Source organism: Manis javanica, chromosome 6 (assembly GCF_040802235.1).
Source record: "Manis javanica isolate MJ-LG chromosome 6, MJ_LKY, whole genome shotgun sequence".
NCBI classification, from domain to species: domain Eukaryota; kingdom Metazoa; phylum Chordata; class Mammalia; order Pholidota; family Manidae; genus Manis; species Manis javanica.
This window is the reverse complement of record NC_133161.1, coordinates 76322293-76349923: the sequence shown is the minus strand read 5'-3', so window position 1 is coordinate 76349923 and position 27631 is coordinate 76322293. Positions and strand designations below refer to the sequence as shown.

At 37.6% G+C, this 27631-nt stretch overlaps 1 protein-coding gene and 1 pseudogene across 1 annotated transcript in view; one reads left to right on the top strand and one right to left on the bottom strand.

Annotated features, from left to right (window-relative positions):
* Positions 1 to 27631, bottom strand: part of TMEM243 (transmembrane protein 243) — a 152614-nt gene that overhangs the window by 5228 nt on the left and 119755 nt on the right. The window lies entirely within an intron of this gene.
* On the top strand, positions 4632 to 5046 carry LOC108385465 (succinate dehydrogenase assembly factor 3, mitochondrial pseudogene; annotated as a pseudogene).

The window sequence follows — 27631 nt, the reverse complement described above, 5'->3', positions numbered from 1 at the left end:
GATACTTTATATTTTTAACTGAATATGAAATTTTCCCACATATTTTTGTATACCTGGTGTTTTGTCCCAGTTAGTTTTATTTTTAAATATATCTGTACAGCCATAACCCCTCTGAGAGATACAAAAGGTCACTTTCCTTTTCTAAAACACAGAATTATTCAAGAGTGCTTAATACCTACCTGCACTGCTAATGTAATTCTTACTATACCTCTGAGAGAAAATGCTCCTTGAGATAGATTTGGACCCAGTTTCATTTGTAATGTTAATGTATTTTGTCTGAGAAAACCTCTCTATGTCACTTCCCCACGTACTAGCCAAATCCTAATGAGGTTTCAGTACTAGAGTGGAGAAAGACACACTTTTTCATTTTTCATCTCAGTTCAGCAATAAAAATTGCATTAGCCATTTGTAGTATGTCTATTAGTGTTCCTATAATAATTTTCTGATCCTTAGCATTTATAAAATAGACCTTGAATTTTGATACCACAAATCATGATTGATATTTAATAATTTTTTCTTATTAACAAAATAAGGTGACCTAAGCAATTTATAGAGAAAGCCTGTTAAACCAATATCATAACCTAAAAAATAAGATCAAATGACCAAAACTATCTGAGTGAGAAGCAGCCCAATTTTTTTCCTTTAAAATGAGGGAGAAAACTAATTCCTAGATATTATGCCCTCAGGGTTATGCTTGAGAGTTGATTCTTACTCAGAAAGGAAATACCAAAATATGACTTCAAAGCTATTCAGAAAATAAATAAATTTTTTCTAAGTAATAGAAGAATGTAATTATGTAAACAACATCAAGCCATCATCAGAAATGGAGATAGTTCATATCAGACACCCTGAATAATACACTGATATTTTACTTGTTTCACACTCCCATACCTCATCCCATTCTCATCTACCTGTTTATAATTGTGAGTTGAACTAAGTCTTGATACTACTATCAGCCTCCCATAAATGACACACTTTAGACTATATAAAACTGAGTGGTTTGTGTATCTATTAGTGATCTACTAATTTAAGTTTAAATTGCTTGGCCTAGAATTCATGGCCCTTCATGCTCTGGGCTCAGCCAGACTTTTCATTCTTACCTTTAGCCATCTCCTTAAAACCACTCAAAATCCAGTCAGACATAAAGTTATCTAAGGCCATTCCATGCTTTTTTTCACTTCTACCTTTGTTGTGCTCTCTGGTCCTACTACATGGAAAGAACTTCCACTCATCTCCCTCTTTCTAACCTACACATTGAGACAAAATATCACTTTCTTTACAATGATTTGCTTTAGTTCCCCAATTGTGTATGAGTATTTAGTGTATATCATCTTTATTTAACTTATCACTTACATCTATAAATCATATGAATGATTTTTGAAAATCTAGGGACATTTCAATATACATACTGGTATCTTCTTCAGTGTAACACAGCATCTCATGTAACAAAGTGCCCAATAAATATGTATGAGAGAGTGAATAAATGATTTCTAGTCTATGATCTCATAGTTATACTATCTATTATTTATAAAGGTTCCTTCCCATCCTTTCCATGCCAATCTAAATGTAGTAAAAATCCAGCAGAAGCTATAATCTATAGAATAAGGGAAGAGCAAATTTGCCGAATAAAAATCTATTGCGTTTTATATACCAACAATACAGACTTAGAAAATAAATTTTCTAAAACTAAAACAAAAATTTATGAAATACCCAGAAATAAAGGTAATACAAAATATGCAAAACCAATTAAAACTACGATAAGAGATAACCTCACACCAGTTAGAATGGCCACTATCCAAAACACAAAAGATAACAAATGCTGGTGAGAATGTGGAGAAATAGGAACCCTCCTACACAGTTGGTGGGAATATAAATTGGTATAACTGTTGTGGAAAGCAATATGGAGGTTCCTCAAAGAAACTAAAGACAGGAATACCATTTGATCCAGTAATTCCACTCCTAGGAATTTACCTGAAGAAAACAAAATCCCTGAGACTCAAAAAGATAAATGCACCCTTATGTTTATGGCCACCCTGTTTGCCATAACCAAGATATGGAAGCAACGTAAGTGTCCATCAACAGATGAATGGATAAAGAAGATGTGGTACATAAACACAATGGAATACCATTCAGCTATAAAAAGAAAAGAAAGCATACCATTTGCAACAACATGGATAGACCTAGAGGGTATTATGCTCAGTGAAATAAGCCAGGCAGAGAAAGACAAATACCATATAATTTCACTTATTTGAGGAATATAAAAACAGTGCAAAACAGAAGGAACAAAACAGCAGCAGACTCATGGACACTGAGAAATGACGAGCAGTTATCAAGGGGGAGGGGTTGGGGCAGGTTGTAGGGGAGGATGAGGGGGATAAAGGGGCACAATGATTCACAATCACAATATAAACTGATCATGGGGACAGTAGTACAACATGGAGAATATAATCAATGATTCTGTAACACTTTTCTACTGTCCCCATGCTCAGCTTATATTGAAGTAATCATGCTAGAGGGGATGAGAATTTAATAATATGGGTAACTGTTGAACCACCGTGTTGTTCATTTGAAACCAACATAAGATTGTATATCAATGATATTTTAATGAAAGAAAAAATAAATATGCAAAACCATCATGGACAAAAATATAAAACTATACTGAAATACATTAAAGATGACCTAAATAAATCAAGAGATATACCATGTTCATAAACTAAAAAGACAAATATCATAAAGATGGTGGCTTGTAATTATTATTATAAATTCAATACAGTGGCAATAAGAATCCAATCTGTGTGTGTGTGTGTGTGTGTGAATTAACACACTGAATCTAAAATTTATATTAAATTTCAAGTGTTAAAAAAATTGTCAAGATGGTATTATACTGAAGGAAAAAAAAAAGTTTGGAGAACTTGCCCTACTAGATATCACAATTTTTAATGAAATTATAGAAATTAACATTAGGTGGTACTGATTCAAATTGACAATTAGAATAATAAAATAAAATAAGAAATTAGAAATAGACTCACATCTACCGCTTGATATATAACAAATATGATATTTAAAATTTGTGAGAGATAAATGGACTTTTCAGTATGGTACTGGGAAAATTGAGAATCCATACAGGGAAAAAATGGTATTATATCCTTCCCTGGATACAATAATACTTAATTTCAGTTGGATTATGTATCAATAAATGACTATTAAAACTATAATTAGAATACATTATAGGAAAACATTTTCATGATGTCGCTGCACAGAAATAGTCTTAAATAAAAAGTGTAAGCATAAAGGAAATGATTAATAGAATTTAGTACATAAAAAAAGAATTTCTGTTCCTCAAAAAACAACATAAAAAGATTGAAAACAAACAGAAAGACACAAACCAGAAAAAAAAAAGATATTCCTGGGAAAAGGATTCATATCTAGAATATATGAAGAATTCCTATGAAACAATAAGAATGCAGAAACCAACAAAGTTTATTTAAAACATCCCTCCAACAGATTTAATATATCAACTATATACAAATGCTTCCTAAATCTCCACCTGTCATGTAGCCACATCAATTTTAATAAATTTAACATTGAAATTATCTTGTTTTTCCTAGAGTCATCCAAGCTCAAAATTTGTCATATTTATCATTTAATTCAGTTTGCTTTCCATATTCAATTACTTGCCAGATAAACTCAGTACTTCCTCTGCAAGTTTTCTCACATTGTTGTTCTTTCCTCTGGCATGTTACTGTCATGATTCAGAACTTCATTTTCTTGAACTTGTGATAAACTCTTAACTGGTCTCCCTGCCCCAAAGTTCTCTTTTATACCCTTACTGCTTCCTGCTCACCAGGTCTAGATTAATCCATCTTAACCACACTTTCCTTTCACCAAAAACAGTTTTCAGAAATATCTAATAAAATATTGTTGAATATGATCAAAAATGGCTTTTGGTTATACAAGTCATAGAAAATGTATGGATTCTAACTGTCTAACCACATGGAAAAACTTAAATTATATTCCTAAAGCATGCCATATATACTAAGAAAATAGCGTATTGAAAAATGAAATATTTCTGAAGAGGATGTAAGAGGCTATCTTTACAACCTCAAGGTAGAAAAGGTTCATTAAGATGCAATAAATACAAACTATGTAAGATGATAAATTTGACTACATTAATATTTAATAGTTGTGTTTACCCAAAAAAATCCATTTAAAAAATCAGAAAGATTAATCATAAACTGAAAGATTTGCATCACAAATTACTGTCAGATGATTAGAACCAGAAGATATGTAAAACAAAACAAAATAAAACAAAAACTTGTCTGAAAAATGATGAAAGGACAAAATAACCGAATGGAAAGTGGGCAGAAGTTGCAGAAAGTAATGGAAGAGGAAACATGAGTGACCAAAAAATAAGAAATAATGTTTAATCTCATTACAGGGGTATATAAGTTAAAGCTACACTGAGCTGCTAGATTGGCAAAAGTTAAAAAGTGACAATACCAAGTGTAAAATGTGGCTGTGGAACAAATAAAACTTTTACATAGCTGTTGGGAGTATAAACCGGTATAGCCCTCACTCTGGAAAAACACTGTGGCTGCAGGCACTGTCCGCGGTGGTGCGGACATCACCAAATGCTCCATGACCAGCACATGTTCGCACATGTCCTGGCCGTGTATCTGCACATTCTGCTGTGGCACCAGGCTCTGCCCCCAGACCTCAAAGCCCTTGTCAACCAGTATGTTAAGGGTGAATTTAGGAGAGAGAAGACCGTTGGTTCTGACGAGTCCCATCATTTCTTGTAGAAGTGGGAGGTGTATGCAGCAGTGCTATGGCAACAGGTTAATGAAAACAGACAAAATTCAACTGAAAAAGCATGTTTTGGAACTGCCCTTCCAGAAGAAAAACTTAATGACCTTAGTAATGAACAAATAGGACAGTTGCAGGAGCTGATGCAAGAAGCCACTGAATCCAATAAGCAATTTAATATTACTGAGTCTAGAAAACCAACATTTTAGCCTCTACAATGAAGCTTCACAAAGCATTGAAACCTACCCAGCTGCCATATGAACAAGCTGGACTACCAGAGGACAAAAGACCACAGAAGCAGAGGTGAACCACCTAACATGCCATCCTAGACAAGCCAGCTCTCAGCCCCCCACAGATAAACATGAATGAGCTCAGAACTGCTCAGCTAATCCCAGTCCAAATTGCAAATCAGTTATTGCTAAATAAATGGTAATTCTTTTAAATCACAAAAAAACCCACTATGAATTATCTAATAAAGTTGATGCATTTACTCTGTGACCCAGCAACTAAATCCCTACAGAAACACTTGCATATGTGCACCAGGATACTTGTAAAAGCCTGTTCATACCAGCATGTATTTGTTACAGCAAATACCTGGAAACAACCTAAATGTCTGTTAACAATACAAAGAATAAGCAAACTGTGGTATATACATACAATGGAATTTCACATACAACATTAAAAATGAAAGGACTACAGCTACACAAGCAACAGGATGAATCCCAAGAGCATAATTTTTTTTTAAATGCAGGCTATAGAAATGCATGTAATATGATTCCACTCATATAAAGAAGCATAAAAGCATGTACTACCTACCTGGATTTTTTTTTCATTTATTAATATTGTTGGTTCTTAACAACTGGAAGGAAGAGATCTATTTAGCTAGAAATTTGAAAATAATTTTATTACATTACTTTCCTGGGAATCAGCCAAAGAGCTTCCAACAATCCTTTTCCAGAAATTGATGAGCTATAAGTTCGGAAGGAAGAGAAAGAGAGTAAGAGCATGAACAGAAAGTGAGAGAGGTACACATATTTTTTCTGTGATGCTAAAATAAATTCATTTCAACATTCTAATATTTGATTTTTCTATTTTTTAGAGTTCAGGTAAGCAATCTTTTACTGTACCGTACATGATTTTTTTTAATGCTCATAATACCAACCAGAGAATACAATAATGAGTTATTCATGTCACCACTACAATATAAAGCAACAAACCATGACCAAAGACTTGGTTACTAGTCCCAGGTTCACAACTAGTCAAGTGGTCCTTCATCAAGCCATGCTTCACGGGGCTTCAGTTTTCTTTTCTGCTAAAATAGAGATAATCAAGCCTGCCTCAGAGCAACCTTATGAGGATTAAAATAGTAAACATTTTTTTAAATGTGCCTGTGTGGGCCCCAACATATAACAGGCATTCAACAAATCCCAGTTCCCTATTATCATCATTGTGCTACTGGATCATCTGAATTATTTAAAAATAAGAAGAGAGTAGGAGATCAGACCTCAGAAGGCAAGCAGCTGCTTAATGGCTTGCGTTCCATAATTAAGAGGTCACCAAGTACATTGAAAATATATTTATGTCTGACGCAACAAAAAGGAGGTCTTTTCTAACTTACGTTTTCTTTTCTTTGTCGGGAGCCGGTCCGAACCGCCAGCCTGATGACACAGTCCAGGCAGTCGGATGGAAGGGACTGCACAGTGGCCTTCCCAGAGGAGCCACCCCGATATCCCTCCCGCTCAAAATGTCCCTCCTAATAAATTTGCTTATCTCGGTTTCAATTCAAGCTGCCCCTTCAGGGAAAAGGCCATATCCAATTCTCCCTGAAAATTTTGGGTACTGGCCCTAAAGGAAATTGGAAAAAACCACTACTGCCCTTGTGATTACCCCCGATGATGGGAAAGTGAGACCCCATGAGTACTGGACCCAAGTTTATGGGAAAAAAGATACGGAAAATTTACCTGGGTCGAGGTTCCCTCCCCTGCCCCTATGTGGCTTCCAAATGACATATTCAATGATTAATGGCAACAGGTGGGTACATAGAACAAATGATATTCTTTGGCTAGCCTGCCAAAGAACAATCTGGTAAACTATAAAACAAATAAGAACAGGGCATTACTTAACTCCAGATCAGAAAAATCTCCATTGTAAGTCTTACTGAAATGGGTCTGAGGCACAGTTCATAAAATTTGTCCCTGCCTGCCAAAAAGTCATCGTGTCCTTTTAGAGAGAGCCTCTTTCTTTCCTACCGGAGATGAAGAATGGGAGTGTAACTATGAAAGAATGAGGGCCCTACATAAAAATAATAGAATAGTGAACTTTAGATAGTCATATGTTAAGAAACCAAGAGTCTGGCACCTACCTAACCTTTGTAAGATTTTTGGCCACAATAACTAAGAACAAAGCTTACTTAGAAACAAGTTAACTGCTAAGATCTGCCAAATGACTTAATCTCATTCTCCAAACTCATGTAACCATGCTATGTATCAATTAAATTATTAATATCTGTACTTTACTTTATGTAATCAAAGAGTATATAATCAAGCTGCTACTTTTCATTAATGGCCAGGCTCAGCTTTTGCTAGTGCCTGTGTCCTCACTTACTCATTCAGTCGCCAATGCCGTTCATCCTTCAGGGACTCCTGGACTCACAGGAGCTGGACTTCGGCATTTCTCTATCTATTCACATCACTACCTATACAGTAATCACATTAGTGCATCATCCCCACCCCCTTATTTTATATAACAGCCCTTGCCAATTTGATGACAATCATGTCCTATCACTTGTCTTTTGTTTCTGGTTCTTTTGTGTAGTTTTCTCATAACCCAGATTCCACATTCCATTCCCCTCTTCCTTCAGGTTGCCATTAACTGCTTAACATGCAATATCTCTTTCTATGTTTATGCAAAGAATTACCTGACTCCCAATATATTAATTTCTCCACTGCTTAGCTCCACCACCTTTCACTGTCACACACAGAGGACTGTAATCAGTACCAGTACCCAGGGATCTGGGCACCTAAAATTTGAACCAAAAAACATGTTATCTGATACACCATAATGTATACATCATTTCTAAGGGTTAAATATGCCCTTAATTTCTAAAAAACTAAAGTCACAGTGGAGCTTTGGACTCAACCTATTACTAGATGATATACTTAAACTGAATGAGTCAAAAAGACTTCTTGCCTTAATGCATTCTCTACATCTATGCATAGGAACTTTTGACTTTTTCTACTTTCACAATGTCTGATACAGTGATATACACCAAGCCAACCATCAATAGGTATTGTTAACTGACAGTTTCTTATTAAAGAATATAACAGAGACAACAGGAAGGTCACATTTCCCCACCTTTTACTTCTAGGTCAGGCCTAAGTAGTTTTGGCTAATGCAGTATGAATGGTAATATACCTCACTTTTTGGGCTGACTCCTAAAACATCCCAGGTGGTCCTCAACACTCTTTGCTGGTCAGCCAGCCAAATGGAAGGCATGCATTAAAGGAATATGGAAAGTAGAACCACCAGATGGAAGGAACCTGGGCCCCTGCTTCCATACAGGGGGAGAGAACCCCTGGGAGAACCAGCTGACCTGCTTTGGTCTGTGACATGAAGAAGAAATAAGACTTCTTGACTCAAGCCACTGAAACTTGGGAGTTGTTCATTACAGTGGCTAATGTTAATTATTCTTGACTAATGGCATGAACTACCTTACTACCTGACAGTTTACATGTCAAAATAAAAGACAAAACAAAGCTGTGAAATATTCCTAAAAGTACCTTAATGATTCAGGTAAATGCAGTCCTTAAATTGTGATTGTCCTAGTCAAGACCATACTTGTGTAATACAAACATTGTGTAGTTGTGATCTCCCCAAGCTTTAAATAGGAAAGAGGTAAGAATGTAAAATCAATAGATAATTTGGGAGATATAAAACCAGTATTTTTTATTGTTAATAATCCCTAGTTCCTAGTCATTCCAAAGCTCTTAAAATAATAGCCAAGCCTAAAACACTCACACCATAGCCTCTGTTGTAATGCAGAATACCCCTTCTAATGTTAAGGCTGAGCTGTGAGACTTAATGCTTATGGGTTAAGGATGTGTGTGTTGGGAGACAATTCTCCATGAATCTTTCATGTTTCTTCACATCTTGTAAGCAGTAAAACTAGCAGTCTTTTATTCTGGACACTCTTTTCTAAGATGTCATATAGAGAACAGTCTCAAATGATAGAGATAGCATATCTCTGTGGAGCACAGGGTAGATCTGTTTACTGTCTAGTAAAATGAAAATGATGTCTCCCTCTGGTTCAAAGTTTGTACAGGTTTGGGGTTTTCTAAGCTTGGAGTTCCTCAGCTATGACATAAACCCACAGTATGTATAGCACCCATCTAGGACCATCAAATTGTGACCATGGATTTAGGGGAAGAGAAGAATGGACACTAACATGAAGCTCATGCTCCCTAATGTGCCATGAGTAAGGAAGCCCTTAGTCTCTGACTCAGGAGTGTCAAGCTTTCTGCCAGCATCCATGAAACTATGATGAGCTAATTTGTTAGATTCAACAGGGAGAAAATCTCAGACCATTCACTGTTCTTGACAACATGACATAGAAGTACACTCCAGAGAGTAGGGGGACAGAGAACCCCTACCTTACTGTTCAAAGACAGTATAGGTGAGAGAAATAGCAAGGAAATAGGGAAATAACATCAAATGACTATTGTTAGGCTGGAGGACGGAAAAACAAGGACATACAAACAGAACAGAGAGAAACCATAAAAGGAGAACAGACCAGACTCCAAGGTCCGTGCCTTATATGGAAAGGGGACAGCTCTTCCTGAATTCCACCCTTCTGATGTGCCAACTAAGACCCGGATGTCAGCCTTCTCCCTCTTGGAAGGCAAAAAGTTTCTAGTTGTCTATTATGTCACCTTTAGCCAATCATACCTCTCCATACCCCCTAGGATAGCTTGCCCACTCCTCCCCCTCCTAATCCCTTATAAGCCCCTACCTCCCTGACCAGGTGTGACTTCCCCGGCCTGTGTTTCAGACCGAGGAACATCACCCAGGAATTGTGCTCAAATAAACTGCCTGGCCCTTTGTTGCCTCTCGTTGCCTGCTTATTTCAGTTAAAATTTATCTTACACTAGAATTTATCTTATAACTATTACCTTTCTTTCCTCACAGGGTGAAATGCCTATACAGAATAGGGAATTGAAACCGATTAGAATTACCCAGATAGATAAGGTACCAAGAAGGCAAACTGGGAGTCAGGGAAGGCTAATGTCATGCCTCCCCAGGACAGTGAATGCTGTGGGATGGCCCCCAGCTCCCTCCTCCTTCAAGACTAAGGCATTCATTTTCCTAGCTGGTGGGAATGTTGATGTCTGACAGTTCACAGCTAAATATTTCTCAGGAAACTTCTCTCAGCTGAATAAAGGTGTATTGCCCAGGGAATGCCCCTTTGTGGAGTAGGGGAGCACCTGTCATCCAGTGACTGGTCAATGACATTGTTATACATAACCAGCACCCTTGTCTTAATTCAGGACAATGTTATGGTTCATTTGGCTTCCATGTTTCTCCATAGGAGCTAGTTCTTTGAGAAAATAAACAAAACAGATAAACCCCTAGCCAGCCTTATCAAGAAAAAAAGAGAGTCTATACACATAAACAGAATCAGAAATGAGAAAAGAAAAATCACTAAAGACACCACATAAATACAAAGAATTATCAGAGAATACTATGAAAAATTATATGCCAATAAATTGGATAACCTAAAAGAACTATACAACTTCCTGGAAAAATGCAATCTTCCAAAATTGATCTAAGTTTCTCCATAGGATTGGTAGAGCCTTTGCTGCATTCCATCACATTATAGTCCTGCTTTGTCATTTCCTTGCAGCTCTGAGGCCTCACATGGCGATAAATAGCATCCTGCCCGCCTGTTCCCCCTCCGGCATGGCACCACCATAGCAGAGGAGTAGCCTGAGGCCATCCACGCCCACAGCAGCCATCTGGGCCAGACTCAGAGACCCTGTCTGTGCGCAGCTGCCCAGCACAAGCCGCTAGGGAACACTGTTCTCCAGGAGAGGAAGGACACACACCAGTAAAAAGAGATGTTCTCCCAGCTGACATGCGCCAACTCCCCACAACTACCTCTATCGCCATAAGAAGGCAGAAGACTTTGATCCAGACCAGACTAACAGAGAAAACCCCTGAGAAGGAGCTTGGGGAGATACAACTAACCAATCTTCCTGAAAAAGAACTCAAAATAAAGGTCATAACCATGCTGATGGAGCTGCAGAGAAATATGAAAGAATTAAAGGTCAAGGTAGGAGGGAGAATACAGAAATAAAACAATCTCTGAAAGGACTTAAGAGCAGACTGGATGATATGCAAGAGGCCTTTAATGGAATAGAAACCACAGAACAGGAATGCAGAGAAGCTGATGCAGAGAGATAAAAGGATCTCCAGAAACAAAACAATAGTAAGAGAACTGGGTGACCAATCCAAACGGAACAATATCCACATTATGAGGGTACCAGAAGAAGAAGAGAGAGAAAAAGGGATAGAAAGTGTATTTGAAGAAATAATTGCTAAAAACTACCCCAAACTGGGGAGGAAATAGTTGCTCAGACCATGGAAGCACACAGAACTCCCAACAGAAGGAACCCAAGGAGGACAACACCAAGACACATAATAATTAAAATGGCAAAGATCAAGGACAAGGACAGAGTTTTAAAGGCAGCTAGAGAGAGAGGAAAAAGGTCACCTATAAAGGAAAACCGATCAGGCTATCATCAGACTTCTCAACAGAAGCCTTACAGGCCAGAAGAGAATGGCATGATAGTTTTAATGCAATGAAACAGAAGGGCCTTGAACCAAATATACTGTATCCAGCACGATTATCATTTAAATATGAAGGAGGGATTAAACAATTCCCAGACAAGCAAAAGTTGAGAGAATTTGCCTTCCAAAAACCACCTCCACAGGGTATTGTAGAGGGACTTCTCTAGATGGAAGCACTCCTAAGGCTAAATAGAAATCACCAGAGAAAATAAAATCACAGCAAGGAAAGCAGATCAACCAAGTACTAACTAAAGGAAAAAAATAAAATCAACTACCCAGAAAAGCAGCCAAAGCAAACACAAAAGAGCACAGAATAAAACACCCAACATATAAAGAATGGAGGAGGAGGAATAAGAAGGGAGAGAAATAAAGAATCATCAGACAGTGTTTATAATAGCTCAATAAGCAAGTTAAGTTAGACAGTAAGACAGTAAAGAAGCTAACCTTGTACCTTTGGTAACCACAAATCTAAAGCCTGCAATGGCAGTAAGTACCTATCTTTCAATAATCACCCTAAATGTAAATGGACTTAATGCACCAATCAAAAGACACAGAGTAATACAATGGATAAAAAGCAAGACCCATCTATATACTGCTTACAAGAGACTCACCTCATATCCAAAGACATGCACACACTAAAAGTCAAGGGATGGAAAAAGATATTTCATGCAAACAACAGGGAGAAAAAAGCAGGTGTTGCAGTACTAGTATCAGACAAAATAGACTTCAAAACAAATAAAGTAAGAGATAAAGAAGGGCATTATATAATGATAAAGGGCTCAATCCAACAAGAGGATATAACCATTATAAATATATAGGCACCCTAGAGGAGGACCAGCATATGTGAAACAAATACTAACAGAATTAAAGGAGGAAATAGAATTCAAAGCATTCATTTTAGGAGACTTCAACACACCACTCACTCCAAAGGATAGATACATCAGACAGAAAATAAGTAAGGACACAGAGGCACTGAACAGCACACTAGAACAGATGGACCTAATAGACATCTATAGAACTCTACATCCAAAAGCAACAAGATACACATTCTTCTCAAGTGCACATGGAACATTCTCCAGAATAGACCACACACTAGGCCACAAAAAGAGCCTCAGTAAATTCAAAAAGATTGAAATACTACCAACCAACTTGTCAGATCACAAAGGTATAAAACTAGAAATAAATTCTACAAAGAAAAAGGCTCACAAACACATGGAGGCTTAACAACATGCTCCTAAATAATCAATGGATCAATGACCAAATTAAAATAGGGATCAAGCAATATATGGAAACAAATGACAACAACAACACAAAGCCCCAACTTCTGTGGGACACAGTGAAAGCAGTTCTAAGAGGAAAGTATATAGTAATCCAGGCATATTTAAAGAAAGAAGAACAATCACAAATGAATAGTCTAATGTCACAATTACAGAAATTGGAAAAAGAAGAGCAAATGAGGCCTCGTGTCAGCAGAAGGAGGGACATAATAAAGATCAGAGAAGAAATAAATAAAATTAAGAATAAAACAACAGAAAAAATCAATGAAACCAAGAGCTGGTTCTTTGAGAAAATAAACAAAATAGATAAGCCTCTAGCCAGACTTACTAAGAGAAAAAGAGAATCAACACACATCAACATAATCAGAAACAAGAAAGGAAAAATCACGATGGACCCCACAGAAATACAAAGAATTATTACAGAATACTATGAAAACCTATATGCTATCAAGCTGGAAAACCTAGAAGAAATGGACAACTTCCTAGAAAAATACAACCTTCCAAGATTGACCAAGGAAGAAACAGAAAATCTAAACAGACCAATTACCAGCAACAAAATTGAAGTGGTAATCAAAAAACTATGCAAGAACAAAACCCCTCGACCAGATGGATTTACCTCGGAATTTCATCAGACATACATAGAAGATATAATACCCATTCTCCTTAAAGTTTTCCAAAAAATAGAAGAGGAGGGAATACTCCTAAACTCATTCTATGCAGCCAACATCACTGTAATACCAAAAGCAGGCAAAGACGCCACCAAAAAAGAAAATTACAGAAGAATATCCCTGATGAACGTACATGCAAAAATACTCAGCAAAATATTAGTAAACCAAATTCAAAAATACATCAAGAGGATCATACACCATGACCAAGTGGGATTCATCCCAGGGATGCAAGAATGGTACAACATTCGAAAATCCATCAACATCATCCACCACCTCAACAAAAAGAAAGACAAAAACCACATGATCATCTCCATAGATGCTGAAAAAGCATTCGACAAAATTCAACATCCAATCGTGATAAAAACTCTCAACAAAATGGGCATAGAGGGCAAGTACCTCAACATAATAAAGGCCATATATGATAAATCCACAAATAACATTATACTGAACAGCGAGAGGCTGAAAGCTTTTCCTCTGAGATCAGGAACAAGATAGGGATGCCCACTCTCCCCACTGTTATTCAATATAGTACTGGAGGTCCTAGCCACGGCAATCAGACAAAACAAAAAAACACAAGGAATCCAGATTGGTAAAGAAGAAGTCAAACTGTCACTATTTGCAGATGACATGATATTGTACATAAAAAACCCTAAAGATTCCACTGCAAAACTACTAGATCTAATATTGGAATTCAGCAAAGTTGCAGGATACAAAATTAACACAGAAATCTGTAGCTTTCCTATACACTAACAATGAACTAATAGAAAGAGAAATCAGGAAAACAATTCCATTCACAATAGCATCAAAAAGAATAAAATACCTAGGAATAAACCTAACCAAGGAAGTGAAAGACCTATACCCTGAAAACTACAAGACACTCTTAAGAGAAATTAAAGAGGTCACTAACAAATGGAAACTCATCCCATGCTCCTGGCTAGGAAGAATTAATATCGTCAAAATGGTCATCCTGCCCAAAGCAATATAAAGATTCGATGCAACCCCTATCAAATTACCAATAGCATTCTTCAACGAACTGGAACAAATAGTTCAAAAATTCATATGGAACCACCAAAGACCCCGAACAGCCAAAGCAATCCTGAGAAAGAAGAATAAAGTAGGGGGGATCTCACTCCCCAACTTCAAGCTCTACTACAAAGCCAGAGTAATCAAGACAATTTGGTACTGGCACAAGAACAGACCCACAGACCGGTGTATCAGAAGAGATTCCAGACATTAACCCAAACACATATGGTCAATTAATATATGATAAAGGAGTCATGGACATACAATGGGGAAATGACAGTCTCTTCAACAGATGGTGCTGGCAAAATTGGACAGCTACATGTAAGAGAATGAAACTGGATCACTGTCTAACCCCATACACAAAAGTAAATTCAAAATGGATCAAAGACCTGAATGTAAGTCATGAAACCATAAAACTCCTAGAAAAAAGCACAGGCAAAAATCTCTAGGACATTAACATGAGCGACTTCTTCATGAACATATCTCCCTGGGCAAGGGAAACAAAAGCAAAAATGAAGAAGTGGGACTATATCAAGCTGAAAAGCTTCTGTACAGCAAAGGACACCATCAACGGAACAAAAAGGCATCCTACAGTATGGGAGAATATATTCATAAATGACAGATCCAATAGAGGGTTGACATCCAAAATATATAAAGAGCTCACACACCTCAACAAACAAAAAGCAAATAATTCCATTAAAAAATGGGCAGAGGAGCTAAACAGACAGTTCTTCAAAGAAGAAATTTAAATGGCCAACAGACACATGAAAAGATGCTCCACATCACTAGTTATCAGAGAAATGCAAATTAAAACCACAATGAGATCACCTCACACCAGTCAGGATCGCCACCATCCAAAAGACAACAACAACAAATGTTGGCAAATTTGTGGATAAAGGGGAACCCTCTTACACTGCTGGTGGGAATGTAAATTAATTCAACCATTGTAGAAAGCAATATGGAGGTTTCTCAAAAAGCTCAAAATAGAAATACCATTTGACCCAGGAATTCCACTTCTAGGAATTTACCCTAATAATGCAGCAGCCCAGTTTGAAAAAGACAGATGCACCCTTATGTTTATCACAGCACTATTTACAATAGCCAAGAAATGGAAGCAATCTAAGTGCCCATCAATAGATGAATGGATAAAGAAGAGGTGGTACATATACACAATGGAATATTATTCAGCCATAAGAAGGAAAACAAATCCTACCATTTGCAACATGGATGGAGCTAGAGGGTATTATGCTCAGTGCAATAGGCCAGGTGAAGAAATACAAGTACCAAATGATTTCACTCATATGTGGAGTATAAGAACAAAGAAAAACTGAAGGAACAAAACAGCAGCAGACTCACAGAACCCAAGAATGGACTAACAGTTACCAAAGGAAAAGGGACTGGGGAGGATGGGTGGGAAGGGATGGATAACGGGGGGAAAAAGAAAGGGGACATTACAATTAGCATGTATTATGTGGGGGGGCATGGGGAGGGATGTGCAACACAGAGAAGACAAGTAGTGATTCTACAGCATCTTACTACGCTGATGGACAGTGATTGTAATGGGGTTTGTTGGGGGGACTTGGTGAAGGAGTGAGTCTAGTAATCATAATGTTCCTCATGTAATTGTAGATTAATGATACCAAAAAAACAAAAGAAAACAAAACAAAAAACAAAAAAAAACATGCTTTTACTCTAGCATATAGAAAAAAGAGACAAATTTTTGAAAATACAAAATAATAAAAGAAAAAATATATATATGCCTGTGAAAAGGGAGACCAAGTAGCCCACCTTCTTCAGGAGACAGTCACTCTGCTCTGTGTCCTGGGATTTTTGTCCCCTCTTTTCTAGCAACCAGAGAAATCATAAACTGTTAAAATCTGCAAATAATTTACAAACATGAAAACACAATATTACTGAATCTATATGGATAAAAAGAAGGGTAATCACAGGAACTTAAGCTTTATCTGCAATATTTTAATTTTTACAGCAGGGGTAGGTAAACTTTTTGACAAAGACCCAAACAGGAGACATTTTAGGCTTTGCAGGTCCTAAGATCTCTGTCACAACTACTCAGCTCTGCCCCTTGTAGTTTGAAAACAGCATACACATGCATGCAGCAGTAATGGGAATGGACTGCAATTTTTATTTTTGCATATTAAGGGATTGTCTCATTATTTTCTATGCATGAGTCTATACATGAGAGAAAGTAAGTAGACATGAATATGAACATGTAAAATCAAAGTGGCCTTGAGTCTTGAAGTACACACCAGAACAATGTGATGGTTTAATGAAGAAGTCTCAGATTGGAAGTCAGGAGACATGGGTTCTGGCTCTACCTTTCCTCTCAACAAACTTAACTTTGGAGAGCCTCAGTGCCTTCCTTTGTAAAGTGAATCGAAGCATTTAAATTCCATTCACCCCTAGCCTCCAGAAAACAGCCAACACAGTCACACGGCTATTTTTATGGATGCTGGAGCACCTCACCAATGTATTTTTCAATGTCCTGGTGAAGGCATTAATCACTGGGCCCTCTCTGGTACTATAGAAGAGGGGGCGGGGCAATGTGAGACTGCATACAATCTCCAAATTTCTTCCTCAACATTATGCCTGTAAATTCTGGCAACTAAGCCTTATTGAATGTAGACAATCATTGAGTCCAAATTTCAGTCAATCAACCAAGCAAACTGGCATAGCTATTTCCACCTGCTGGAGCTAATACATTCAATCCAGACTCTATGCACTCATATGAATACATTTAGCTTAATCTAATGTTATATTCCATCTATATTAATCTAGCAACCAGAAAATCCATGCCCACATACATTCGCTAAGTTTCTACCAATATATAATTGCAACACTTTGCAATTTTTTTTAGCATAGTCATACCCTCCTGAGTCGTACCTTGCACTTGTTCTGACTCGAGTTACAGAGGCCATCAGAGATGGTGCTGGTGGGTCTTGAAAAACCTAGGCTTACCTTTTTAAGGCAGTTTCCTTTGGTGAGGTTATTACAGGACTGTGGAGTAAGAGACAGCTATTCTCAGATATGGCAGAAGGAGCTGATTTTGCTGGCAACGGAGGCTCAGAAAAACTCAAGAATTCGAGACTCTCAGCTTTGCCTGCATTCACACAGATACCCCATTTCAGGTCCCACTCCTTACCAATCAATGTCCTAACTTTCAAGTAAAGATTGACTGGTTATAAATCCATGTTGTACTGTAATTTTGCAACTCTCACAATTAAATTATGAACAGATCTGCAGGCAAGTCAGCTCAGTGGCTACAGAAAATAAATTCTTCTACGGCTGCTACAGAAACTCTCTGATTCTCCAACAGTGTCTTTAGTTAAGAAATGAAAGGCCTGAATTTGTCATTTTCTTCCAGTAAGCTAGCCAGTGCAATCAAAAGCATTACCAGTGGTACGTTGAGCACTAGAATCATGTCTGCATCCAGCAGTCTGCAAGCTCATAATCCACCTCATCTCTGCCTCTGCCCAGAGCACTGGGTGGAGCTCTTTATATAGTGACTCAATCAATAATGGCTAATTGCCAACAGGTGTGGAAGCAGTAGCCTAGCAATAGGCCAATTATATCAACAAGTAGTTTAGGGTCAGGTGAGGATCCTGGCCATGGGAAATCCCATTATCCCCACACTGCTTAATTTCCATTCTAAATCTGCACCTCTCCCACATGATGATTTAATTCACCACAAATTCTGCACATTGGAGCCTTGGTTCTCCTAAGGGAGGGATTTAAAACTGAAGGGGTTTTCTTGGGGACACAGCACATCAAAGCTCTCCTGGATTCCTCTTTTGATATTCTTTGCGATCCAGTCCAAGAGGTATTTTCCTTGCATCATAACTTCTCTCCAATCGTTAAATTTATTACTAAGTTCTTCCCTGTAAATGTTTGAAACTCAAAAGATAGGAAAAAAGTTCCTTTGTCTCTGCTTTACACTCTTTCCTACTGAAGGTAGGAGCATAAAACAGTGACCCTTGGTACTCAAAGTGTGGTCCTCAAATCAGCAACATTGGCATCACCTGGCAGCTTATTAGATCTTTGCAGATCTGAAAAAACAAATCTATGAAATTAAGCAATATGTATTTGGGAATCTGAAAAAAAATTTAACTATAATCAACTAAAGCCAAATATTGAGATGGGGTGGGGAAAGTTGTTTTGAATTAACAGCTGCAAGGGTTAATTTTAAAACTTGGAGAGTTTTTTTTTATGTGATTAACTGTAAATCAGTGAACTCTGAGTAAAGTAGATTGCCCTCCAGAGTGATGTGGATGGGCCTCGCCCAATCAATTGAAGGTCTGAATACAACAAAATGGCCAACTTTCCAAGCAAATATGCATTTGGTCCTCATCTGCACCATCCACTTCCCTGCATCTCAAGCCTGCCAGCCCATTCTACAGGTACTGGCCATGTCAGCCATATTAATCTCATGAGCCAAATCCTTACGATAAATCTCTTATAGATAGACAGACATATATTTTATATACTATTGTTATGCATATGTACTACTAAAGGATAGATTACACACACACACACACACACACACACACATATCCTATTGGTTCTGTTTCTATGATGAACCCTGATTAATACAATACCTAAGTTAGAAAAGGGATTCCTCTTGGTAAAAATGTTTCAGAGGACTACTCAGTAAATACCACCATCTTAATGCCTCTTAAATACCTCCTCTTAAATGGCTGAGAGTGCCCCAGTCTGCACTAAATGTCTTATTTCTTCAGAGATTTTCTACTTTGCAAACAAACAGATCTGGAGATTTATTTTTTTTCTGCTTGCTGATTCATACAATTTAATTGTTTATGTGTGTAAACTCCTGCAATTCTGTCTTACTTAATATCTATTAAACTTTGGACTTACAGTGTTGGTTATTCAAAGCAGAATATTCTTCTTTATATTTTATCATTATGATTTTCAGTGAAATTTAGATTTTTCCAGCTGTGCTCTAAACCTTTTCTCAATTGGTACAGAATATGTTATAATGCCTTTGTGCTATAATGAGTCACAAGAAATACATATTTGGTTATTCAGATGACCAAATACATACTTCCCAGGTATATTTGGGAAGACTTGGGTGATATGGGTGACTTTTCATGGTAATGAAAGACTTTTGGACCCCACCAAGGGTCAGGTCTGGAGGTTCAGTCAGCCAGTGGCCAATGATTTAGTCAATCACGACTATGCAATGAAGCCCTCACAAAAATCCATCAGAAGAACATATCTCTCTCTTTTGAATCCTGCTTCTCTGTTGGAAAGACCTTCTATGCTTGGGGAACCAGAACACTTCAAGTTACACAGGATAGAAGCTCCTTTACTTGGGACTTTGTTCTATGTATTTCTTCATCTGGCTGTTAACTTGTATCCTTTACAATATCCTTTATTAAACTGGTCAACATAAGTGTTTTCCTGAGTTCTATGAGCTGCTCTAGCAAATTAATCCAACGTAAGGGGGCAGTCATGGAAACCTCCTGTCTGTAGCCAGTTGGTCAGAAGCACAGGTTACTGCCTGGGGCTTGTGACTAGCATGTGGACGAGGTGGTGGAGGCAGTTTTGGAGGACAGAGCCTTTACCCTGGGGAATCTGGTGCTGTCTCCAGTCAGACAGCATCAGAATTGAATTCTTGGACACCCAGCTGGTGTTTGAGAATTGCCTCGTGTCATGTATGGGAAGTCCCCCTCCCACACATTGGAATCAGGTCCCAGAACCCAAAAAGTTACTCCTTGCATACAAGAAGGAGTCAAAAGACATTTATTGGTTCACTTGCTTAAATCCCATGTAAGAAAGCTGTCCATTTGTTTTCAGTAATTTGATATGTACTTATTTTCAGTGTAGAAATCCTGAGATGACAAAATAACAGAAGAAAGTAGCTTTTATTCTCCTTCAGTATCTTTCAAATTAACTTATTTCCAGTGTTAAGGTCCAAAGGCACTATTTATTGGAGGAGAATCAACTTCAGAAAACATACCAATACCTCCATAGATACTACATAAAATAGTGTATCTCATTCATTCATTCAACAAATATGTGTTAAGTTCATAGGTTTCAGCAGTGCACCTGGCTAAGTACTGAGAATATACCACTAAAGACTGGTCCACAATCCCTTCTCCACAATTTGGAAGTTCTGAAAACTGTGATTTTCTTCTGAAATTTCAGGCCAAAATTCATTTGACTGCAAAACTGGATCTCAGCTAACATGAAGCTATTTGTGGTCTTCATTGTCTCCAATTAATGTGAATGTTTATGTATGTCACTGACAAAATATTTATGGACATTCCGGCAAAGTGAAGCTCCAGACCCACCAAGCATATTTCATATTAATGGCATGTGCACCATTTTGCCTTTCCAGAAAGTGGGAGGAAATAAGAATCTGATTCTGAAATACTTCTGACTCCAAGCATTTCAAACAGGAACTGCAATCTGTTCCCAAGGAACTTATGGACCTGTGTATACCAGAATCATTTGATTAGCTTTTAAAAGAGTCAGTACTCAGTTCTCACCCAGGCTCTTTTAAAACAGAAACACTAGGGGTAACATCAGTATTTTTTATGAACTTCTCAAGTGACTCTAAAAGGCATTCAGATTTGAGAACCACTGTAACTGATGTATAACATTATAGATACTGATTAGGTGACTTTGGGAATGCCTGCCAGAGTTCAGCATCCCATCTTTTAAGGGGGATGCTGAAAATGTGGACTATGTTGAGAAGAGAGTGACCAGGAGGGAAGGGGAAGTGGACATTATGACATAAGAAATCACGATATCATAAAATAACTCAAGTAATTGAAGATATTTGATAGAGAAGAAAATGCTTGGTCAAATATAAGCAAAGTATATATAATATTAGCCCTATACGATTTTAGTCTACAGGGCTCCAGAAGATAAATCAAATTCTAACTCAACTAGTATTTATTGAATACTCCCTTAATGCTAAGATTATGCCAAGGACTTTCATATATATCTTCATTTAGTTACTTTCTCATTTAATGTTATTCTTACCACAATATTATAAGGCAGGTATCATCCCTGTTTTACAATGAGGAAATTAAAGTCTTCCATTATACCACCATCTTTCAGTCTGGTTCTAGCCAAAGCATAAGAATGCTGTGACATAGACGTAGACCATTTTACCACTATCTGCAGTGATTTCTCAGTGCTTGACATACTCTTTGACTCTAACCTTCCAGAGATGCAGTTTGTCTTTTAAACATTTTCATCAAATACAATTTTAGAGTCACTTAGTAGCTTGAAATAAAGCATGGAATTGACAATTAAGCACGAAAATATGTCTTTGATATAAAATTTTATTCCTATTGAGAAGACATCTGTCTACCATGTTCTGTGCCCATCTATGCTCATTATATTATTTCTGATGGAATATCTGCAACCAGACTCAAGAAATAGTCTCTTTACTGGCGTATTACATCCATTCTTAGACTATATTCTCTAGGCTTTCCTTGTTACTTACAAAAAGAGTCATATAACTCATCTACTCCTATTTCCTGTAATTTTTATCTATTTACTCCCTTCCTTCAGGGAAAAAAGAGATGTAGCTCTCCATTTCCAAAGTGGAATCTACTCAATAAGAAAGTACATGTGTACCAGGCTTAAAAAAAAAAACAAAAACCTTGATACATTAAAATGGAAACTTATACAAAATAAAATAATTCACCGCAGAACTTTAATTATGCTTCAACTACTAATAAAATTACATTTACAAAGAATTCTTCAGTTGTTATTAGGAGGAATATGTCTATTAGTATGGGAGTATGGTGTGGGACCTTCAGACCCCACCACTGCCACATTAACAGCAAGCAAAGTAATCAGGTACCTGTAAATCATTAACAGTAATAGTAGGTTCCTTTAGGAAAAAGTATATCCATTCTTCCTACTTGAAGGGAAAACACATTATCTTTTAATGAGTAAGTGCCATTTTTTAAAAATTACAACAAATATCTTGGTCAAATATCGGTAATTTTCCCAAATAGAAATGAACAAATGCCTACAGTTACTACTAGCAGAACCAGCCCTTTTCCCCTATGTATCAGGTCCTTTGAGAGTCTTCTGGAATTCAGCATGAAAATAGATGAGAATCTAGCAGGTAGAAGATCTGAGACTATTATGCAATCCAGCCTACTGGCATCATGGAAATATGTAATGAGATGTTCAAGACAGTTCAAAGGGGAACTTTCTTACAAAGGTTCATATATAAGTGAAGAACCTGTCAACATTTCATTACACCCTCAAAGTTTAATACTACATTTAATTACTATTAAAACCTCCCATACTAAACACTGGGATATCTCACAATGTGGTTTTTATTTGTAATTCTGAGTTTGTCCTGGTTGGGGAGTGCAAGGTCTCAGCCAGTGACTTTGTCTTCTTTCTGAAGTGTTCTAGAATCTCAGCCACTAGGAATCCTAGCCACTAGTCCTGGAAAAAGGCCCAAGATAGGTCAGTAAACTCCTGACATCATATCACTAGGGATGTTACTTATATCTGTATGTGGTGTTCTCAAGATAGTAAAAAAATATAATAATAATCAAAATTACATAAAAGCAATACAGAAAGCCAAAAGGGGAAGAACACACAGACCCACATAGGTTCAAATTAGCTCCTCCCTTCAGACTTCTGTTGCTCAAACCGAGTTCTAACATTTCTACCTGGAAAACATATGTTTAAACTTAATCAGTTGTAGAAGAGGAAACTGTCACTCCACCCACCTTATGCCAACCCCTGTCTTCTCCCCATGAAAAGAAAAATCGCTAGCCAGCTTGCTAAGGCTCACAATATTCATTTGGCTACACTTACAAATGTGAGAATTCACTGTGCATTTAAAGTGCATGAAGTACACACCCATGATCTGTTGGCCTTCTTTCTTCTTGGGGTTGGGTGTATAAATAGACCTGGAATTGCCACCAACACAAGGCATGTCCTGCCAGGTCTTAGGGAGCTGGTCATGGCTTCTCACTACTGTAACCCCCAGCGGGGGTACATGACAAGATATAGATTACTGTTGCAGGAGATAGGAGGCCCTGCTTAGGCTTGCAGGAATGCTTTTAAAATAAATACTGCTAAGATGGATTTGTCCAGATGTACACAGAGGTACAAAGGTAATCCTTTTAGATACACTGATCTAGGATATGTGGATCTGATAAAGGCCACCTCCCCTTCCCCTTTACCTCTCCTCCTGTTGAAATGAATTGTAATTCAGCAAAGCAGCCCTAAGGTGAGGCAAGAATTGAGTCTGGACCACTCAGTCTATAAAAGTGCCTCTTATTCTTACCCACAAAGCTCAGCTGGAGGAAATGCCTCTCTTTACTTCCTTGCACCATTCTCAAACCAGCCCTTTAAAACTCCTTTCTCCACCAAGGCTGCCTCTGTAGCTCATGAACTGATAGCTCTAGATTAACAAGACTGGTGGAGCATAGAAAGGGACAGGTCCTGTCCCCTCCACCCCACCCCAAAGACTACCCACTTACTAGAACCAATTAGAAAAGTATCAATCCATATTCATTAGCCAGCCTTTTGATATTCTTCATGGATCAGCAGGTAAGGGCCCTACTGAATTTTACACTCAAGAAGTTAAGCAATTCTTGATTTTATTTCAAAAGTCAGAATAATAAAAAAATACTTCTTTCTTTTCCAGGAAATCCACTTAAAATTTGGCACCTACATATAATAATATCACTTACAGTGAGTCTGGAGCTATAGTAAAAAGAAAAATGCTTTCTCCCTAATAATTCTCCTACTGATCTTTGAAAATTCTCAGGTATTAATGTTAATTAATAATATCTCCCTACCAATAATAGCAGTCATATAATATGGTGATTCTGGTAAAATGTGGTTCAAATATGTATGCATCTGAAATAGTAAAAATTTTAAAGTGACACAGAAACAAAAGTGCTCTAAGATCATACTAGTATGATTATACTCATTGCTGCATTTTTGAAATGGCAAATTACTGGAATCAAATAAAATATCCAACAATGGGGGACAAGATAAATGAATCACAGTACATCCACAAAAATAGTATATTCTGCCCTGTACTTTTTACTTTTAACTGAATTTTATATCCTGAAAATGCTTAAGCCAATAAAAAACAGGACTACTTAGAACTGTGTCTATTTTTCTGGGAAAATCTCCAAGACATAATTAATTTTTTTAAAAAGGATAGCACAATCCCACCAGTGCAAATTTCATAGAGCATGTGTGTATGTGTGTGTGTGTATGTGTGTCCTCAGGAAGATATATTCATTCATTCAAAAATATGTAATATGCTAGGCACTATTCTTTTCTAGATATTATAGAAACATAGAGGAACAAGACAAAGTCCTTATCCCTTATTCAATTACTTGTAAATGGAGGAGAAAGACAGTAAACAAGTAAACAGATAAATAAGATACATTCAGTTAGTGATCAACACTCTAAAGAAAATAACACAGACTAATGGACAAACTGCATAAGATAGGCTGAGGTAAGACCTAAGCCAGACTAGACTGGGGAGACTTTCAGGTAGTGAAACTACTCAATTCAAGACCCTCAGACAGAACAAAGCCAGGGAGATGATCTACGACTGAAGAGGATGGTACAAAAAGTTGAAGCATCAGTCAGGGCCAGATCATGTAGAATCTTTTAGATTGAAGGAGTTTACTTTTCTTTTTCTATATGCAGTGAAACTGAGGTTGGGGTGGGGGGGCTGTGACCCAAAATGACTGACATATCTTAAAAAGTGATTAAACACTTCCCCCAGCAGTCCCCAGGAGGCATCAGAAACTCCTAATACTGAGGGAGACACCTTTTCTTGATCGTTTATTAGCATGTGCATAAAATATTTGAAATTTTTAATGAAAAAAAAGAACTAAGAATGTAAGGTGACAAATTACCACTGAGAATATTTGTTATTTCTTGGTTTAATGTGCAATACTTTTTCCTAAGCATACCTTTATGTCATCAATCTTCACCAGCCTAGGCAAAAACTTTATATTAACTAAGACCTCCAAGCTTCTAACCTCCCCACCAATTCAGGTTTTTAAGTTCCTCCCTCTCTTCCAGCCCAAACTGAACCAATTATTTAACCTCCCTGAACCCTAGGCTGGGTTTCCATAATGAAATGATATCTAATGAGTTAGTGCAAGGACTCAAACGGGTAAATACTGGAACCACCCAGAAAGTTAATAAAAGATACAGAGGCTCACTGAAGTAGGATAAGACCTGAACATCTGCATTTTATACAAAGTTTCCAGGTGCTTCTGATACATACCCAAGGATGAGAACCACCAATTTAAGATACTTGCATAATCTAGCACAATTCCTGGCTATGCAAACCCTAATAAAAAATGGTTTGCCCCTCACCCTTCCCTCTTCTTTCCTATTATCCATCTCACCAACTCTTAAATTAACAAAATTAAAATTAACAGATAAAATGTAAGATCCTGCATAAATAATTAAAAAGTGCATAAATATTAAATATCATGTGCCCTACAATTACAACCTCTTTTTACGGCCAGTTTTTAAATTTGCATATGTATGAGATGGATGGGAACTGTATGAGTCCCAGCCTTCTCAGTGAAGGGCTGTTGATGGTACCAGATCTGTTCCACCCTCACTGAGCTTCCCCAACAGGAACAGTGATGTACATGCTTCCAGACTTATCCATGCCATTGGCAGCATCTCTCAATACCATTGCCTGACTCAGCTTCCCCAGAAAGGGCCAGATGCTGGCATGGCTACTGCCAGGTTCCCCATAATGGAACCACTGCAGTTCCCGTGTCCCACCTAGACCTGAAGGGACCCACTAAGGCTCTGGCTCTTCCTACCACCTCAGCTCAGATGAGCTACATAAGATCTGGGTCCCCCAATGGAAGGGCCAGATAAACGCAGCTCATATGTTTGGAGAAGTGTATATCTTCTAAGAGATCAGACACAAAAAGGAGCCAGCAGATAACTATCTTGCCCTTCTGAGTCCTCCCCCTTCTTCCTTATCCATGTCCCGACCCCCATTCCCTTACCCCAATCCTCATATGGAATTGATGGTCCCATCAATCTGCCCTAAAGCCATCCTCAGACCCCTGAACTCACACCAATTTGAACTGATCTGTTAAAACTGGGCGGTTGACTTCAGCTGTGATCATGAAATATAATGGGCAAGGAGGATTCCCTACTCCCACCCCCAGAAAGTACCAGAGGCTATGGAATGGAAGGACAGAGAGTCTTCCCAGAAAACAGAAACATGGTCTGCTAAATTGGCAGCAACTTCCTTGACACAACAGAGAATCCTTGCCACCCCCACCCATCAGGGTTTGATATTCACTGGACACCAGTAACAAAGAGATGTTTTACTCTGCCTCTTTCCAGAAGCTTATATTGCATTTTTTCCTGCAATTTCTTAATCACTGCATATGATTGTGTTGAGAACCAATAACTTGTATTTTAGTTTACATGTCACTTGACCCTGGGGAAACACAAGAAGATCTGATGGAGAGGAATAACATCACCCAGAGATCCTGAACTTTGAGAAAAGAGTGAGAGAGTTACATAAATGGAAAGAAAAACACAAATTTGGCACCTACATATAATAATATCACTTACAGTGAGTCTGGAGCTATAGTAAAAAGAAAAATGCTTTCTCCCTAATAATTCTCCTACTGATCTTTGAAAATTCCAAAGAAATGGACTATGAAAATTCACTTCTACCAGCATGATGATTGTACTTTTGGCTCCTGTATCCCTGCCTGCAATGGCTGTTAGACCTTTTCTAAGTTTTATTTTTTAAGTATTTGTCAGTCTGGAAGGTATAATGCAATATGTCAATGTTAATTTAGTTTGCATTTTAATGAGTACTGGTGTATTAGATTTAATGTATTTATGGGCTCTTTGGATTTGCTCTTCTGAACTGCATATTCATATCCTTTGGTTTTTTCTTGAGCTTTTTGTCTTTTTTTTCAATGTGTAAGAGCTCTCTGTATGTTATATGTATTAATC